The sequence below is a fragment of the Peromyscus maniculatus genome, chromosome 12 (assembly GCF_049852395.1).
Source record: "Peromyscus maniculatus bairdii isolate BWxNUB_F1_BW_parent chromosome 12, HU_Pman_BW_mat_3.1, whole genome shotgun sequence".
NCBI classification, from domain to species: Eukaryota; Metazoa; Chordata; class Mammalia; order Rodentia; family Cricetidae; genus Peromyscus; species Peromyscus maniculatus.
The window spans coordinates 16,680,029-16,700,047 of NC_134863.1; the positions used below are offsets into that span (position 1 = coordinate 16,680,029).

General features: G+C 45.6%; 1 protein-coding gene across 2 annotated transcripts in view; it reads left to right on the top strand.

The window, feature by feature from the left end:
- The first annotated feature begins 251 nt into the window (after positions 1-251).
- Tprg1 (tumor protein p63 regulated 1) overlaps positions 252-20,019 on the top strand; it is a 158,308-nt gene continuing 138,540 nt past the window's right edge. The window contains exon 1 of one of the 2 annotated variants that reach the window (XM_042259116.2): positions 252-551. The gene's annotated coding sequence lies outside the window, so the exon portion shown is untranslated. Of the gene's footprint in view, positions 552-19,146; positions 19,286-20,019 lie in introns of those variants that run through there. The other variant, XM_076548650.1, reaches the window with a different exon arrangement.

The following is a 20,019-nucleotide window of genomic DNA, read 5'->3' on the forward strand; positions in this document are numbered from 1 at the left end:
TTTTTTTCTTCCCCGAATTCCCCGAGAACAGATCCTGAGAAGGGGTCAAGTGTGTTGAGGGTATGCTCTGAAACACCCCCCTCCACAACCCCCAGAAGGAGAGAGAGCAGGATGCGGGACGGAGGGCTGAACAGCAGCGTGATCTGCTGGGAGGGCCAGCCCTGTTCTGACTTGCAGGAAGTCAGCCACACTGGACAATTGTCTCAACCTGATGTAAGTCGTCCACACTTCTGAACTCTGGGTCAGCCAGCCAGGGGGTGTATGACGTTAGGCTTGCTATAACACCTTGTGTCTGGGGTGAGCCTACTCACCCCATCAGGCCAAGGTGATTCCTCTATACTCAAGTATGTAAACCATAGCTATGGGGAGATGGACATTCTGCTGACAGATGGGATCTGTGAGGAGCACTGTTAGCACCCACTATATGGCTCCCTCTAAGTGTTCCATGAGATTCCCAGCTACAGACAGCAGAGGAAGGTATTGGGAGGAAGAGAAGGCTAACAGACCAGAGAGAGGGCAGAAGCAGAAGGGGACCCTGGGCAGAAGCCAAGGTAAGCTCAGAGGTCAAGACTGTAGAGGACTCTGCATTATGGAGCGTTTCCATCTATAACTGATAGACTTGCACAGCATCTCACCCAGATGCCACTGGGCATTATCCACTTTACTCCTTTTCATTCCTATCCATGCAGCTGTCTGGGCAGAAGCACCTGATTGGCCAATTCTAGTTCCCATGTCCATCGGTTATGGGCTGGAAGTGGAGAGTGATGTGGCTCTTTTCTTCTGGATGTTGGGAAGGCATGGCATCTCACCAGTTCCTCTTACCGTGATCACATCCTTAGAAGGAAGTCACGGGGCTGGGAGCTGAGCAAAAAACTTTCATGTGTGGCCAGAGTACCCGAAAAAACTTGCAAAATATGCTGGAACATCTCCTTTTATAGTTGTGAGGATGAAGGCAACAAGAAATAACTTTATTAATCCATTTAGAGAGGTTAAGAATCTTCACTTGTTTACTACTGAATATGTAGCGATTCATTCCAGGTTCTTCCAGACACAGGGACTCTACAGAGAGCAAGCCAGGCGAAAAGTCCCATGCTTGCACAATACACATTTTTGTGTGTTATAGGATGGGAGAGTGAGGCAGAGAAAGGGAGATAACTCAAACTCGTGATGTGTCAGAGGGCAGTGGAGATACCAGCGGACTGTACCATGGAAGGAGTATAGGGAGGTGTCTACACTATAGAGAAGAGCCATTTCCATTCGATTGGTTAAAGTCAGCCTTGCTATGACAGGGAAATCAGAATTACCACATGAAGAGGAAAAGGGATGAAAATGGGTGATGTGGGGGCGGAGTGCCAGGCAGAGGGGGTAGTAAGAAGAAGAGGAGTGGGTGAGGTGGAGGCAGAGTGCTAGGGAAAGGAAACAGAAGGCCGAGCTTCCGGAGACACCAGCTCACCTGGCATGTTCAAAGACCCGGAGGGAAACCAACGTGATGGAGGTGGAGGACCAGAGGAGAGTGCAGACATTGTAGAGATTTAATATCTACCATAACAACTTGGTTAAATATTTAAAATTTGAAAAAAAAAACTGGGCCTTAAGGGTTCTTCTTTCACAAAAGTGTCTATGAGTGATGGATGTCATGAACATTTCACTTAGCTTGATTGTGGTAATTAGTACACAGGCTTACCTCGTCTCAAATATCACACTGTCCTTCCTGAGTATATACAACTTTCATTTTCGGTTACACCTCAATACGACTGGGAATAATAAGAAGAGAGGAGATGGAGAAGCAGTGGAGATACTCCATTACTCGCTCTCATGACGCAGGGATTACAAGCCAAGGGAAAAAACGCTGCCTTCTAGAAGCTAGAAACATCAAAGAAATTGTTTTTCAGGTCTTCCTGGAGTACAGCCTTGCAGAGAGTTGATCTTCAGAACCAGAAGGGGAAAAATAGTCTTTTCATTCATTATCTTTGTTGTGAATTGTTACAGCAGTGAGAAGACCCAGATACACACTAACTTATGGAGCAGAACAAACCGTGTTTACTGATAACTGGCTACAGATGTGAGAAGGAACCAGAGGGAGTGATGTAAGTTTGTGGGGGAGCAGTTGGAAGGATGAAATGTCTTCCACTTCAGTGGGGAAGGCCTGTTCCAAGTGATGCTGTCCCAGGCCCTTCCATTCAGAATATGGCAATCACCGATTTGGAAAAGTGTTCATGGGACGTGACTCCCAGCTTGGTGGCTAGATGGGATTTCTTCATAGCCACCATCCTGCACTGATTTAATACCGCTGTTGACGCTTGCTGTATGGCCTCTGTCTGTCAGTCCTTCCTCTGATGGCTACAAGAATCATAGACTTGGATGAGATTAGACAAGTGCACTTTATTTTAAGGCAGAGATAAGACAATATCTGGACCACAGAAGTTATTTTGAGGTGAACCGTGTTGACTAGAAGCCACAGTGGCTCTTATGGTGGGATCTTTGGAATGAGGCACAGATTTCCTAAGACCATCACTTACAACCAATATACATCCTTAAGATTATCCTTGATTGGTGGCATGTCACTCTAGAGTGGTGGGAGGAGCTGGAGGATCCCACAGCCCTGACTATGTTACTCTCACGAGGCTATGCTTTTGCTGAGGCTCAGCATCCCCACTGTACATCCAGGATGCTGCAGCCAAGGTTTTCCAAGAGTCCTAGCATGTCTGGTTCTTGCCTGTGTCTGTTATGTCAGGGGCTTGGGTGAGTTGCTCAGCCATCCAGTGTCCCAGCACTATCTACCGCTGGTTCCAAGGAGCAGACACTGACCTATGACTGTCTTCTCTCTCCTGCTGCCCTATGTCCTATCAAGCTTTATTCCAACCATAGGTTTGCATTGTCCAGGCTGCGGCTGACAACCTTGCTTCTTTTCCAACTGGCCCATGACTCACACGTCCACAAGACTGAGCAAGGAGGACGGACTTCTTTCAAGGGGGTCCAGGGCAGATGGCATGCATCATTTCCGGACTGAGTGTGCAATGCCAGACTCAGTGAGGGGCCCAGCTCTGATGGGGAGCTCTGGGAGGTGGACAGAGAGGCCAGGTTCCGGCCACCTTCTACTCTACTTCACCTAACGATGCTTTTGGCAAAAGACAAGGAAGGAAGCGATTAGTGGGCAAGGGGTGTGGCATGCATCCTTGACCTTCTGGGAGGAAGTTTCCATGAAAATAAACAAGAAAGTGAACACTGTGCTGCTACCATGCCAGTGGAGGACAAGCCAGCTTTTAAGTGCCTGCCTCCTAAGCCCTGAAAGGACCTGGAACCTGCCGGGACTGTGAGACTGGAGTTCTAGGTCTGCCACCTCTGCTCCTTTCTGACTGTGGCCATCACAATACATCTAGCAGCATCCAGACTGAATCACTCGTGTTGAGTATTCTGGGATGAGCATTCTAGAGACAAACAAGGTTCAAATAAGTGAGCAAAAGGATGGAAAGCCCACAATCCACATACTTGGGCACATTGTAGATGTTACATCTTTCTTTGGGTTCTCAAAGGACTGTACTGATAAAACAATGATTTGGGTCAATATTTTTTTTAATCAACAAAGAACTGTTGAATGAATATCAATATCATAGTCACTTATTAAGACCCAAGGCATCTCCCAGGTAGTCCAATAAATATGGCTTCCTTATTGTTGTTTTTGGAAGAATAGAAAAATCATAGAATTATGGTATTCCTGGGAAGAGCAGGCATCACCCTTAGAAGGTGTTCCGCATCATCATCCTTGCCTGACCACAGTACCTCCTTGTCCTCAGCCCATCTCATCCAGTGTGTCGCTGTTAGCTGCTCCTGACTCCTACTCTTTATTTCACAGCCCTATTATCTTCCCTTCACGTTCCCTTTTCTGGAGCTCAAACTGAACGATCCTCATTTTCACTGCTAATGTTTTGCCTGTTTCTCGGGAGCTGTCCTCAAAGGCAGCCTTCTCATGGAGAACTTACTTTTGTCTTTTTGTCTCAGACAATAGACAGTTTCTTCCTCAGAGGGTTTGGGGAAGCCGTTAAGGTAGTAAAGTTAATTGTCTCTAGAAATTTCTGAGTAGCTGGCAGTGACCCTGACGAAGATAAAAATTTGCTCTTCTCTTCCCACATTTACTCCCCGTTGCCCTGGGTCTGTGCCATTTGGTACTTACTTTTTATTTTATTTTATTTTTGTTTCAGTGCTATAGTATATTTTACAAAATGTTCAAAATGGTAATTAATCTAAGCTGTGCACCTAAAAAAAGATACGTTTTCTCGCCAGCTTATGAGAAAGAGATATAGATGGGTGAGCCAATTCTGGGAATTACAAGGGTTCTAAGGAAGGGTCTTAGGAAAATGGCCTATTCACCAAGTGATGAGGGAAATGGAGAGAAGTGGTTGGTGGCTCAGGTAAAGAGAATGGGAGGAGAAGGTGGAGAGAGGATGAGGACATGGAGGATGAGTCCGAAGGAGTAGGTTGGGAAGAGAAAAATGCAAAATCATACCCTAGCTCACTCAAGAGACATGGGAGATGGGAAAGCTTGTATCAGCTGTGTCCTTCTGTAGGAGCACTGTGCTGTTGTATCCTAGTGTTTCTGGGGTTACACCAGCAACCTGATGTCAACCTTGAGTCCCAAGTGATAATGATCTCATTCAGTGGCTGATGGGAGATAATGAACTGGAATGCTGATCTTGGTACTGATAGTGCCGTGTGAGGTGGGAAATGAGAACCTGGACACGTCAGGCTGGTTTGTCTGGATGGTACAGGCTTACGCTCACCACCTTTGTCAATAGCTCCTGCAGTAGATGGGATTTGGAGGCAGCGTTTCTGTAAAGACTTCAGGAGCTGTGAGTCTCTGTGACCATTTCAGCAGGGCGGGGGGATGGTAGCTTTCTCATGTGTCCATACTCTATGATTAATGTCATGGTAAGTTCCAACATTCAAAAAGGGTGCCGTCTCACGTGACTCAGCAGTGGATGTCTGGGTGGATAGGTACAGGCACCAGCTAAGTGCTGAGAGAAAGGAGTGAGCCGACCTGGGTGCTCATCGTCTCTGGGGCTTAAAAAATGCGATGTAGCCCTTCTTGGCAAATGTGCACTGAATCTTCAGAAAGGAGGTAGAGATAAGCAGACGGGTCCTAGTCAATCTGAACCTTGATGTGCTCATTTTTCGTTTCTAGTATGGAAATGACATCACAGGGCTTATGAACATTTACAAACAACAATAGCAAAAACACTACACACACACACACACACACACACACACACACACACACACACACACATACACACACACACACACACACACACACACACACACACACACACACACACACACCACAGGCAAATCAGCTACCTCTTGGGGGCTTTTTTTTTTTCACTTTCATTTGAAGAGTCCTCAGTTTCTGATCAATTTTACTTCTAATGTATCAGTTCGTCTCCATCCTGTTAGGGAAAATAAGGAGGAAAATTGTTTGCCTTGGGCTGAGGAGGACAGAAGGAAAGTGTTTGTCATCCCTCTGCCTCTGCAACCCACAAGGCCACAGGAATCAAAGTACAGGAACTCCAAGGAAAGAGGGAGGCTGGAGGGAGAGCACAGGTGCAGGGCTGCCATAGGCTCAACCCGGACCACCTCCTGCGTTCTCCAGGGGAAGGGGATTTAGCTCAACAAAGGAACATTCTCATCCCGTTCTTCATATGAAAACTAGCAACCCTCTCTCTCTGAAGGGTGGCTTTAGCTATTATTTCAGTATGTTGCATGGCTAGACTATAAGAGATGGGATCGGCCTCTGCCTTGCAGAGGTGAGGCTGTATTTTCGATTTTTCGCCATGGCTGACTGTGGACACATCTTCCTTTGTCCCCTGTAGTAAGATTATTGGTGGTTGTCTCACGGGAGAGTGGGGGAGAATTTGGAATAATATAGAAAAGTGTCTTCTCATTGGCTGGTACATCATAGGGAAGTAAGACGCATCCAGGTTAATTATTATATTTTAAATTTAAAATTTTCTTAACTGGATGCTTAAGATACATGTCTGTAGGGCGACCCTTGGATGTTTTGAGACTTGAGCATATTAAAAGAAGAATGGTTTGCTTGTTGTTATAGTTTTTTTTTTTTTTTTTTTTTTTTTTTGCTGTTCAAGTGTTTCTGGGCCATGGTGAGGCAGTGTGTATCATGGATGAAGGGCACCGAAGGGCAAAGCTTCTCCCTTCGGGAAGCAGAGAGAGAAAGAGAAAGGGTGAGGACAAGGTCCCCTTGAATTCACACCCCAGTGACCAAATTCTTTCCACAAGGCCCCACTTTCTAGTAGCCTACCCAGCTGTGAGCTCCGCTATAGTCCAGTCACTGGTCACAGCATCATTGTCTGGGGACCAAGCCGTCCCCACAGGGACCTGGGGATGTGTGCTACCAACACCTTTACAGTCAGTTCTTAGAAACACACGGTGCACCAGCATCGTCCACAGTCGCACTACTGTGCAGCACACGGGGGCTGCCTGTACCCTTCTGGCTCTACCCTAGTGTCCCTTAGTCAGCCTTTCCTGCCCATCCCTCCCCTCTGCTCTTCCCAGCTTCTGGTGACCACATCCTCTTAACTAGTATGAGGTCCACTTTTTAAGATTTCTCCTATGAGTGCAATCATGTGGTACTGATCATTTGGTGCCTAAAAGGGTTTCATACTTTTGTGGTTAAATAGTTTTCCTTCTTTTCTCCCTCCCTCCCTCCCTCCTTCCCTCCCTCCCTCCCTCTCTCCCTTCCTTCCTTTGGGTTCTTTATATCAGTGGTTCTTAGCCTTCCTAATGCTACCACCTTTAATACAGTTTCTCATGTTTTTTATACCCCTAGCCATAAAATTATTCTCATTGCTACTTCATAACTGTAATTTTACTACTATTATGAATCATAATGTAAATATCCGTGTTTTCCGAGGGTCTTAGAGGATCCCTGTGAAAGGGTCATTCAACCCCAAATGGGGCCATGACCCAGGTTGAGAACTGCTGTTCTATATGCTCTGTATGCGACCCCCCTTGTCAAGTGCACATTTTTATAACCAGTCTGTAGGTTACCTCTTTACTCTATGAATTGTTTCTTTTGATCGTGTGTGATATTAGTTCAACATTTGCCTATTTTTTATTCCATCTCCAGTGCTTTAGGGTTATGTCCAAAAACTCTTCTTCCACCCACACATCCCAATACATTGCTCCTGTTTTCTAGCAGTTCTTCAGTTTCTGTAAGGTCACCATGGGGAGGGGCCAGGGGAACAGAAATGGCTCCTCTTGCATTGCAGAAACCAGCATGCCATGACGAGATGTCTTAAAAAATAGACTACCTCCATGATAGGCCAGAGCACCCCCACTGTGTCTCCTCAGTTATGCTGGCTGCCACGTGGAGAGATGCTGGAAGAAGCCAGGAGTGCAAATGTAGCCTGCAGCCCGAAGCTGCTTCCTCTGCTCGCTTCCCACATCCTCCTGCACCCTCACTAGCTGCCTTTCTCCTGTAGCATTGTTACTGGTTGATAGTCATTGCACATGGCCTTACTGACAGTCTCTTCTCTGCAGACCTGCACAGACAGTCTCTTCTATACAGACCTGTACAGACAGTCTCTTCTATACAGACCTGTACAGACAGTCTCTTCTATGCAGACCTGTACAGTCTCTTCTATGCAGATCTGTACAGACAGTCTCTTCTATGTAGACCTGTACAGACAGTCTCTTCTATACAGACCTGTACAGACAGTCTCTTCTCTGGAGACCTGTACAGACAGTCTCTTTTTTGCAGACCTGTACAGACAGTCTCTTCTATACAGACCTGTACAAACAGTCTCTTCTCTGCAGACCTGTACAGACAGTCTCTTCTCTGCAGACCTGTACAGACAGTCTCTTCTATGTAGACCTGTACAGACAGTCTCTTCTGTGCAGACCTGTACAGACAGTCTCTTCTCTGGAGACCTGTACAGACAGTCTCTTCTATACAGACCTGCACAGTCTCCTCTATGCAGACCTGTACAGTCTCTTCTCTGCAGACCTGCACAGGCAGTCTCTTCTATACAGACCTGTACAGACAGTCTCATCTATATAGACCTGTACAGACAGTCTCTTCTATACAGACCTGTACAGACAGTCTCATCTATATAGACCTGTACAGACAGTCTCTTCTATATAGACCTGTACAGACAGTCTCTTCTATATAGACCTGTAGTCTCTTCTCTCAAGACCTGTACAGACAGTCTCTTCTCTCCAGACCTGTACAGACAGTCTCTTTTTTGAAGACCTGTACAGACAGTCTCTTCTATGCAGACCTGTACAGACAATCTCTTCTGTGCAGACCTGTACAGACAGTCTCTTCTCTGGAGACCTGTACAGACAGTCTCTTCTCTCCAGACCTGTGCAGACAGTCTCTTCTATGTAGACCTGTACATATAGTCTCTTCTATACAGACCTGCACAGACAGTCTCTTCTATACAGACCTGTACAGACAGTCTCTTCTATGTAGACCTGTATAGATAGTCTCTTCTATGTAGACCTGTACAGACAGTCTCTTCTGTGCAGACCTGTACAGGCAGTCTCTTCTCTGCAGACCTGTACAGACAGTCTCTTCTGTGCAGACCTGTACAGGCAGTCTCTTCTATGCAGACCTGTACAGACAGTCTCTTCTATACAGACCTGTACAGACAGTCTCTTCTATGTAGACCTGCATAGATAGTCTCTTCTATGTAGACCTGCACAGACAGTCTCTTCTATACAGACATGTACAGATAGTCTCTTCTATGCAGACCTGTACAGGCAGTCTCTTCTCTGCAGACCTGTTACAGACAGTCTCTTTTATGTGGACCATGGATTTTGAACAGACTCACCCTTCCTTCTCTCCCTCCTTTTAGTCTTTCTCTCTCTCCCCCTCCCTTCTTGTCTCCCGTTATTCAACCACATAGTCATGACACACCATTTGAATAAATGTTTTAGATATTCATAAAAACTCTAGAACCCACAAAGGAGAAAAGGTATGCAATATTTGTCTTTCTGCATCCGACTCACTCTGTTTTAATGTGGTAATTTCTAGTTATTTTTATTTTCCAGTAAATAATGTGATTTATTTCCTTTCTGTGGCTGACTACAGCTCCAATGCGTATGTCCCACATTTTCCTGGATTAACCCAATTTATTAATCTTAGGAGCTAGAAATAAATATTGCAGAAAAGTCAGGATTAACACAGGTAAACATGCTTGATATGAACTGCATTTTTTTAAAGCTAGAGAACAATTATATTACAATGTAAAAAAAATGGCAAGTTAATCAGAAGAGGAAAGTGGAGAAGAGAAAGCAAAAGCTATTTTGCTTGAGTTAAGACTGCATGGAGGTCATTTGGCTGTAGACCTACGACTGTCTGCCCCACAGGTTGCTGGCCAAGTGTACAGTACAATGTGGGACTTCTGTCCTGTGGCGTGGGCCTTAAATCCAATCAGAAAGCGGTTGCTTACCCTATTTATGATATTGGCATTGTTCTATACCTTCCCAGAGGTCAGTCATTCATAAGTTTCATGGCTGGGTAAGAGTTTTGATTATGTCTTCCCACAGCAGCATATGCAGCTAGCCACCAGGATGGAGTTTTCTAGTTCCATGCCACCTTGCTTTCTCTGTCCTGTATACGTTAATTTTAACAACAGATATTTAGGCTCATTCCATAACTTGGCTACTGTGAACAGGGCTGCAGTAACCATAGATGTGCAGGTATCTGTGTGGTACATTGAATTAGCTGTACACAGAAGTAGTGTGGTGTAGTTGAATCATATGTGAGTTCTATCTTTTTCTTTTGTTACCTCCACAGTAATTTCCACAGTAGCTGGATTTACATTCCCACCAGCAATCTGTCGCCCATATCTTTACCACCTTTCATTGTTATGCGTTGTCTTAATGATAATTACTCTAATTGATCTACATTGGGATTGTAATATAGTTTCAATTTGCATTTCCTAATTACTGAGGTCTTTATTTTGGTCATCTGTATTTTAATTTTTGAGAACTATGTGCTTATTTCATTGGGTCTCTCTCTCTCTCTCTCCCTCATTTGCCATTTTTCCTTGCTGTGAAAGCTTTTTCTTTTTGTGCATTCCGTTTGTCACTAGCCACCGTTTTGATGTGGCTCTACAGCTTGAAAGAGCCTTTGTGTTTCAGAAGTCATCTGGAAGTCAACTATGAAGGCGACAATGCCCACAATTTTATCCATTTGTTTTTCTTCTCTCCACTCCAATTTCCATGCCAAGCGTGATGGACTGTCCTGACAGCCCTCAGAGTGAAGTCTCACTTTGGTCATGGAATAGCATAGTCCAGCCATATCTCTTAGCCAGATGCTGCATGTGTTCTCAGAAGGTGACCAGGTCTGGAGGGATTGGGTGGGGGCTGGAAGGCTGAATGGTTAGAGACAGAAAATGTGCAAAGGCTTCAGAGAAGTCACTTAAACATAGAATTTGGGGGACTCCGTGGACCTGCTGTAAGTGGAGGTCTGCAAGGAGAGACGGCAAGAGAAGCCACAGGTGTAGACACCTAGGAGACATATTTGGTGAATGGTGGCAGTTTAATTTGGCTGAGAATTTGATATGCTAAGGGGAATTATGGGAAACGAGGGTGAGGCATTATTATGAAGAGTCTGTAATGACAAGATAATACATTTGTGCTCAGTTTGACTTGCAATGAGGAAACACTGAGAACTCTTTGGAGCATGAGGGTAAGTAATATGACAACAAAGACTCGGGAAGATGCTCTCGGAATTCTAAAGTGCTGGAGTTTACACCTGAATCCAGTGGCAGGCAGCTCAAGAATCTGCCCAGGTCTCTGATGGCTGGTGAGGGAGAGAAAGGCAGAATGGTGCCCAAGTTTCAGGCCCGTAGGACAGGAAAGAAGACGGCATACATGTAGAAAGCATTGTCAGTTACTTGAAATCAGATTAATCCAGGATGCTCTCAACACATAGAAGTACACGATTCTGGAGAGATGAGCAGAATCTTACTTTGAGTCATGAAATAACATGATATTAATCTATAGTGTTTTCATTATAGGGTTGTTGCAGAGATTGAACAACATGTATTTGTAAGGTGTTTAGGATAGTCACTGACACACAGTAAAAGCTATATAAATATGTGTTAAATAATTGGAGGTAAATATAGGAAACTAATTGATCCTACAGAATGTCTTTATTACAGAAGGCAGATTCAATGCAAGATTGTTATTTTTTTCCCTTGGGTAACTCCCCACTGAGGTGTTGCTTCAGAGGAAGAACACTTTGCTTTCATTGATATTTTAAACTTTATTTTGGTGTATGGTAGCTTAGGTTCTGCTTCCAATTCAAGACAGAGCTGTGATGAACACTGGTACTATTCAGTGCATCGGGAGCTCTGAGAAAGCCGGGCTTGCTCAAGGGGGAAGATAGGTTGGCAGCTCACTTTCAGCTTGATTGTTTCAGAGCCAGCTGATCGGACTTACCAAAATGATAAACTCCACGGGAAAACAGGGAATGACGGAAACACTTACTGGAGTTAAAAATGCAGTTTGTGACCTTGAGACAGACACACTACTGTTTTTGCTTCCCAAAGTCTAGAATTAAGGAATCAGATTTCTGTGTATATTACTGAGCCCTTTCTATAGCTACTTAAACATGAGTATTGTGTGTGCCTCCACTGTCCACCCAAGCAGCAGAAACCTTGCTCTGATTGAGTTAGGGTGGACACCTGTTAGTATTATGCTCTTGGATTCTTCTGATCTCTGTTCAGAAGCGCCCTGGTAGAATCCCAACTAAGATCCATCTGAAATAAATGTATAGGATGACAGAGTTTGCAAATTGTCTGTAATCTGCAAATAGGTTGTATGTATTACAAATAACGATCTTTTCATAATAAATAATAATATATACTTAAATTTACTTGTATTTTACAGAGTCGGGGACTTTGGAGCCCATGGTAAAATAAATGGTTATTTTCTAATGTGACCAGTTGCTCCTTCACATCTCTGCTTTCTAAACTCTTGGGGTGTTTGTTTGGTTTTGAACCTTTTGTCTTTGAACCTTTTGTGAGACACTTTTAATGCAAAACACGATTTTGAAAATTTGGGGCAGGGATGTCTTTTTTCATTAGTTTTTGCTTTTCCAGTCACTGGCATTTGTCAGTCATTTTTACCTCTCTGAAAAATTGACATCAACGAAGTGGAATTAAAAAAAGCTTCTATTTAAAAAAAGGTATCTGAAGTTTCACCAAGTATGTTGGCATCACAGCACTCCATGCATATTTAATCACCATTCATCAAGACAGGAGGTTGGAGGAAAAAATCAGGTTGTGATATTTGGGAACAGCAGGTGTGGGAAGGAGGGTGTTGACACCCTCTGAAAACGGATATGAAATGTTGTGTGGCAGGTTCCCTCTTCACTCCCAAGTCACCTGGGGTCCCAAACAGGCTTTCAGCAAACTCCAAGGAGCTCCAACTTGTGGCCAGTAGCCCGTGGCTCTGCAGGGGCAGTGCATCCTTGGAAACAGGGCTGGACTCCAGCAGACTCCCGCCCCTCACGACAGCTGCAGCCTTTCTTTTGTGGGGACTTTTAGACAATTACTGCTGCGATTCTACCTCTACAAGTACTCTGTTATGTAAAAGGAATAGGAGGAAGTGTAGATAGATGTCCAAGTCAAGGATAGATGGAGACGGTTGAAACTTGGGGGCTGCCCCAGAACCTTGCAAAACAAAGAGGACCAGGATGCAGATGAAAGGGAGGAGCTACCTGTGCCTTCCGATAGCACCATCTGTTGCCCGTGTTGTGGACACATGGGTGTCTCTGCTGTCTCCTCGTCATCGGGCTGGGTTGCTCTCCCAACTTTTGCCTCTGGTTTTTGGACAGCATTTTCTGGATTCAAACTTTCAAAATGATTATCAGAGTGGATGGAGAAGATGCAACACTCTGGGTCTTGAACTTTTATGTACATAGTAACTGGTTGGCAGGCCTCCTTCATAAGGAGATTTCTGGACCTACTTTAGGCAAGGCTGATCTAGTAAATAAAGACTATGGAATTTAACACATGACTCTCAGACAAATGGTCCAGGGACTGCCTGGACATCAAATACCTTCCAGGAGAGGGTTGATTTGCTCCTTACAAAACAATGTCCTGCCATGAAGTCCAGGTTAAGACTGAAGCTGTCAGGTACCAGCTGTGGGCCTATTCTTGATTAGGTGACTGTAGAAAAGTATGCAAATTCCTAATGTTATGAGAGCACAATCGGGGTGTGGCTGGTTAGGAACCAAGACAAAAAGAAAAGGGTCTTTTTCCCCCCCAGTATATGACTTGGGGAGTTTATTTGCAAATTTAGTCACACAATGCAGATGCAAGGTTATTGAAATTTTATTCCAAACCCTCAGAGATATGGCCTTAGTCTTAGAATTCTCCTCATTCTTGAGATATCTCAATAACAAGATATTTAATGTCTTCAAATATGAAGTCAGGTGTCTGGATTTACCAGTGGGATTTAGTGCAGATGAAATCACTTAGAGTTGGGCCTTTGCTAGCCCGGGATCACTGCCGGTCCTCAGCCTCATCACTCTCCCACTGCTGTTATTTCGGAGCTGAGCCCTCTCACCCACTGCTTCCTCCAGGGTCCCTCTCCGGGGTAGAGGTCAACTCTCTTAATTGGCTTGCTTTGTTGCTTTCATCATTTTTTCCAGGATTCACCCTTGCCCTGAAAATTAGTCCCAGCGATAACAGTTGAACATGTGGAAGCGCAGAACACCAACTCACCAAAAGGTCCTCACTTTGGGCTGACACGATTCCTTAGTGGGTAGGGAGGCCCCCATTGCTGCTCAAGCCTGGCAACCTCAGTTCAAGCCCCAGAACCCACATAAAAGGTGGAAGGAGGGAACTGACTCCACAGAAGTTGTCCTCTGACTGCATGTGCATGGGTACACACACAGGCACACACACACACACCTGTACCCATGGGGGTACCCCATGTACCCCCATACTAACATAGGTAAAACTGTTAAAAGATTATTTTAAGAAGTTCTTGCTCTGAACACATCTAAAGCTCTTCATTTTGCAGAAAAGGAAGAAAGCAACTGAGAGAGAATCTTGTCATGGGTCCACTTGCCAAAGTACCTCCTAGGAGTTGGTAGTCTAGGCAGCAATCCTCAGCCCTGTACACAGATACCGAATGCCTCATATCCTGACTGATGGCCCTCCTGCTTACCCTAGAAGCTGGCCTTTTATGCATTGTGTTTCACCACAGACTCTTAGTTAGAATCTGTTCGCCTCCCTCCTCTGGCTTCTTCCTGTCAGGACATGTGAAATGACTAAGTCATATTTGAATCTTGCATGGGTGAGATTTGCCAGTGGTAAGCATTCGGTTGCACTGCAGTTTTAAAACATCTGAGTCATTTTCAGATTTTTTTTTGAACCTATATACGGAGCATTAGTCTGTCTGCTCACTGCACTGGCCATGGAATTATTATGTCTGTGCGGCGGAAGCAGGGGTGGGGGGGTGGGGGCGCGGGTAAGTTTCTTCCATGGGGATAACAATGATTCAGAAAGGGGAAGTCATCCGAGACAATTCACGCTGAGAGGAGCGTGGAACAAGAGTGCTCAGTGTGTGAACTTGGATCTGCAGAGCTTGTCCTGTGAGTGGGTGGTGTGCAGCCTCCAGTGTGGAATGGGTGGTGTTCTTATCTATAAAGGCGACACCTCCGTGGGCTGCCTGAGGTCTACTTTCTGTTCCTATCTGCTGCTGTTGAATGGTGGCGCTCATTCCAGGTAACCCCCATTTCCTCCTGAGCCTCATGGGCAGGGCGGAGCCTGGGTGCTCAGCAGGAATGGTGAGCCCCACCCTGGATGTGAGTCAGACCCCTAATCTCTCCAGAGGAGGTGGGGTCACAGAAGTGGGGGCCTGTGGCACATATTCTGCCTCTGTGTTTTCCTGAGATTTGTGTTTGGAAGGAAGAACACTGTAAGCGGGGGCCCTGCCTTTGTAGAGATGCCCTCCCTGTCGCCATTGGCTGGTGTGACTGTGGCGCTGTTGTTTTCTTAGTGAGTCAGAGTTATACCATACTCTGGGGGAATAAAGGCACAAGAGAAGAGATACGCCTCACAAGGTGGAAACATAGTCCTCTCATTGAATAATCTCTAAGAATGTCAGGATGGGCACAGCAGGGCAAAGCCAAACAGAGATCTGGATGGAGATCTGAGGCTGAGAGTGGAGACTGGCCTCATCATGAAGTAGTTAACCACCGCCTCGAACCAAAGTTAGAGTTGGCAGTCCTCCTCAGCCGCTCTGCCTGGGAAAATCGTGCCGCTCTTGCTGCAGCTGGTCCTCAGAGATGCTCAAGCTCCTGTGTTTGTGTTCTGTGGAGATCTAAAGTAGACCCAAGTTTTGCAGAAGAGGAAGAGTCCAAGGGACTGGCGCTGAGTCCCTTTTCGATGGTAGAATGTGCAAGGCATCTGAGGCCCTTGCTCTTCCACGTTGGGCTCTCTCTAGGCCTCCTTGGAACCTGGTAACAATGAAATGATTCTTTTTCATTGGGAGTTAAATTGGAAATTGGGTAGAAGACTGAGGAAGGGCGATGTGATGAATGGCCGCTGACTGGACAAGACAAGAGAGTTTAGAAAGCCCAGGCAGCCTGAGTCCTGTCCCACAGCCTGCAGCAGATCAGACAGAAGTCTGTACAGCAAATGAAAACCAAACAACTCAGACACTGTCAAGGAAAAACATGCATCCTTCCCACGAGCCTTGAGCTCATCTGATAAGGGACAGCTTGTCCAGAGTAAACAGAGAGGGAAAGTCGTGCTTTGGGCAGAATTTAGTTCCTTGTCAAAATCCAAAGAGGACTTCTAGCTTCTCCCTGGTCCCTTGTTACATCTAGTGGCAAGACCTTCTAAGGCTCCGAAGGAAAACAGAATTTTCCGATATTTTTTTACTTACCTGTTTGCTCATCCATCTTTAGGGTACCTACAGTTAGCATGCACTATGCTCAGATCTAAAGAGGATACTTAGGACCTACTTTTCAGGGATGCAGACGTGTGTGTGTGTGTGTGTGTGTGTGTGTGTGTGTGTGTGTGTGTGTGTGTGTGTGTAGGACACTGACCATAGTAGAGATTTGTACTAGAGAGGTATGCTATGTGCTCTTGAAACTTAAAGCTCCCAGCATGTTCCTGTTCATTTGTAAGTTGATGCTGGAACCGAGACATCATTACGTGCTCTGCTCTCTCAGACACTATTGCAAAGAGAGATGCAGCTGGTGAATCGGGGTGTGAGACTTGTAGCCAGGGTTGAGACACCCTTGTGATTTGTCTATGCAGTAATCCTCTGAGCCGTCCCTTTGGCGGGGAGACCTGGCAAGCAGGAGGTTCTGGATCATACCTGTTCAGAATCCCTTTGTCTGTGCTGCCCCGGGAGGCAGGTAAGAGGACAAACACCTTGATAACCAGCGAGGGGACTGGCTGTGAGATCACCCACATGCCACTTTGTCCCCTTTCAGAAGGTGACAGGAGGGCGGGTCTAATCAATTAGTGATTCCTAACCGAGTAAATACCCATGTGCATTCTTCCTTATGGACACTGGGATTGAAAAAGAGTGGAGAGGAGTGCAGCTCGCCCAATGGATCACGGAGGGAGTGTTAGAGATGACGCCAAGAGAAATGCCCTCTTAATGCCTGCCTTGAGCCATGGACAGAGCTCAATGAGGGCCATGGCATGCATGAGGCCATGAGTTCAATCCCATCTTCTGAAGGAAAGGCTTCAATGCTTGGCCTGTACCTGTGGCTCTGCTTCTTGGTGGGGGCACGTGCATAGCCCTTAGTCTTTTTTCAGGTATAGCCACGTGCTCTGTAAAAATAGTACTTGATACCAACGTCAATGGCTCTGATTTACAGAGCTCTTGTTACCCATAATCTCATTTCCTCCCTTAGCTGCAGGGTGGGCGCCCACTCTGTAGAAGAGAGGCCACTGAGGATGGAGGTGACGAGGTTCCTTGTTCCCCAAATCAGTGAATGGCAGGCATGAGAACAGCGACTGCGTTTCTTGCTTAGTGTTTTTCTACTGCTCTGCCCCTCCTCCAGAGTGTACAGTGTTTGCTACCACAGCTACTGAAAGCTGGAGGGTGACAGGACAGTAGCGCAGGTTGAGAGGCATCCATCGGTGGCCAATGGAAACCCATTGACAAGCTTTTCAGAGGTGTCTCCCTTTTAATGTTAGCAGTTGAAACAGTGGTAGTTCCATTGCTTACTCTAAGAGGCCAAGGTGGCGCCCAACATCTCCCTGCCCTAACCTCCATGTGCCCCAGTCTGACTGGGGATGATATTTGTACAGCAATTCCTCTTTATTGCCCTCTAGCTTTGTGGTGCGACCTAGGTAGCAGTTCTGAGAAACACTTCCTACAGCTTGGGGGTTTTATTAGGGGAGGAGCATGAGTCAGCTAATGTGGCTTGGTGCATCACACAGAGGACATTTCCGTCCAACTCCGCCATCTGCTCTTGTTGGAATTCTAGCCTTCCTTGACCGCCCAGATCCAAAGCTGATCCTCTCTCTTTCAACGTCCCCTTCCTCCAGACTATCTCAGCACTATCCTGAGGCCTCTCTCCAGGGTGCAGCGTCAGCCTGCTCACACACTTCTTGAAGGCCCTGTGTCAAACTGGGACTCTGTCAGCTTTTTGCTCACCGTGTCTCCTGAGGGAACTGTGGTTGGCCAAGATGGCTGCTCAGTTCACTGCTTGTTGAGTGAGTGAACACATGAAGTATGCCCTTGATGTTGCAAAAGAAGTGAAAAGACTTATCTACTCAATGTGACCCAGGAAGCCATAGACCAGTGGGTTTTGTGTCCAATTTACTAAGAAATCTCTTCAAAACTCTAGTATGCTCAGGAATATTTTTAAACTTTTTTTTGAGGGGTAAATGTCTGTTATTATTTCTCTTAAAGGAGTGGAACCCAGCTAGTCGGTGGTGGCACACACCTTTAATCCCAGCACTCAGGAAGCAAAGCCAGGCAGATCTCAATTTGAGGCCAGCCTTGTCTACAGAGTGAGATCCAAGACAGGCACCAAAACTACACAGAGAAACCCTATCTTGAAAAACAAACAAACAAACATAAAGAGTGGAACCTAATCAGACTCCTTTCCCATTGTGTTCCAGTGTGGCCAGCCATCAAGTAAATGGAATATGATTTTCTAGTGCAGTTTGATGAATGCACTAGAAGATTTATGATGGAAATTGAAATTCAATCCTATGCATATACCAATTTGTTCTCTGTTCTATCTTTCTCCAGAAATTCACTTCCTCATGCCATTCACCATTTGTTTCAGAGCAACTTTCCATACAAGGCACACTTACTTAGGTTTCAAAATGTATTCGATGAGTTTCCATATCATTTTTTTAGCATTGCTGTTGTGTGGATGATTGTCCTACAGTCACACACATGATGTCTTTTAAATTCTGTCTACATCTCTGAAGGAAGAATGATACCCAAGTGATCGATTCGAAAGCCAGAAAACAAACAATAATGAGAAAAAAAGCTCAGGAAGGCAAAACTATACCTGAGAATCCATTGAATGAGAATTCAAGAATCATTGACTAGATATCAATGGATCGACATTCACTCAACCTGAAGTGATTTCCTGCTACCTGCTGGGCATTGTGGAAGTGTATGGGAGAATGGAATGTGGCCATTGCTGTCACTGTCTACAGACATGCTTCATGGGACAAGTTGATGGGAAGACGGATGAGAGATCCTGTGCTCATTTTCACAGAGACAGGCTTCCCCCGGTGTCTTCTCCACTTCTGATACAGCAGTCAGGGGGGTCTCACTAACTATTGCCAGTGCGTTATTTGGTAACTAATGTTAACCATGGTCTTTAGAGCCATTTAGTTTTAACTATTCAGAGCACACAGCAGAGTGAAGCTCCTCCTCCTCCTCACCTCGGTCAGATTTCAATCAGAGAGGAAGTTGGCAGAAAACTACAGACTTGTTTGAGAGAGAAGAGCTAGGTGTGTTGTTGCAGAACCAGAAAGACTCCACCCACAGACCCGGTTCCTTGCCTCTGACACCTGAGTTCCACCCTGCACACATTCTTACTCTGATTTTGCCCCTTGGAGAGTGTGAGCACTTAGCTCGCAGCTCAGAGTGCGGCTCTGGATCAGTGGGGCCACAGCTTTTGGGCATTCTCCTGCTGGGCTTCCTCTGAGCCAGGGACACCTGTACTAGCCACTGTCTGTGGCCTGACTCACCCTGTCTGAGAAGATAAAAAAGAGCCTTGAGGACGTACATACTACTGCCTACCCAGGTAAGACCAAAGAGCATGTTTCTACTTCCACAAAGAAGCCCAGGTCTTTCTAAATGTTGACACCCTGTTCCTAAGCTGGGCTTCCGGGCCATGTTATATGTCAACCCAAGCTCACAGCTTTGTTTGTGAAATTTCTCCATCCTTCTTTACTGTGCAAGGCTGATGTCCACAGTCTAGAAGCTTTCAGGTTATAAAGTCAGTTGGCATACTCATCTAGCCATTGATTTTTTGTTGTTGTTGTTGTTGTTGTTGTTTTTAGAGACAGGGTTTCTCTGTGTAGTTTTGTGCCTTTCCTGGAACTCACTTTGTAGACCAGGCTGACCTCGAACTCACAGAGATCCGCCTGCCTCTGCCTGCCTCCCGAGTGCTGGGATTAAAGGCGTGTGCCACCACTGCCTGGCGATTTTTTTATTTTTATTGTAACTGCTCTGTGAGCTTGGTAGGACTGGCATAGTTCTCTCCATTTTACTGTGGCTCAGAAACTGAGGCCTGGTCAGTTGAGGCGATGTGCTCATGTATGACCCATTGGTTCAGAACAAAAGGAAATCTGCCTTATCCTTCTCATGCCTCTGCTCTACCACCTGAGGTCATTCCTTCATGCAACAGCCAAGAGACTTGAAGGATCTTGCTGAACTTTTAATGATAAACAAAGGGTGATTATTTCTTATTATTGTGAGGGCTCTTTTTGTTTGTTTGTTTGTTTTCCAAGACAGGGTTCCTCTGTGTATCCCTGG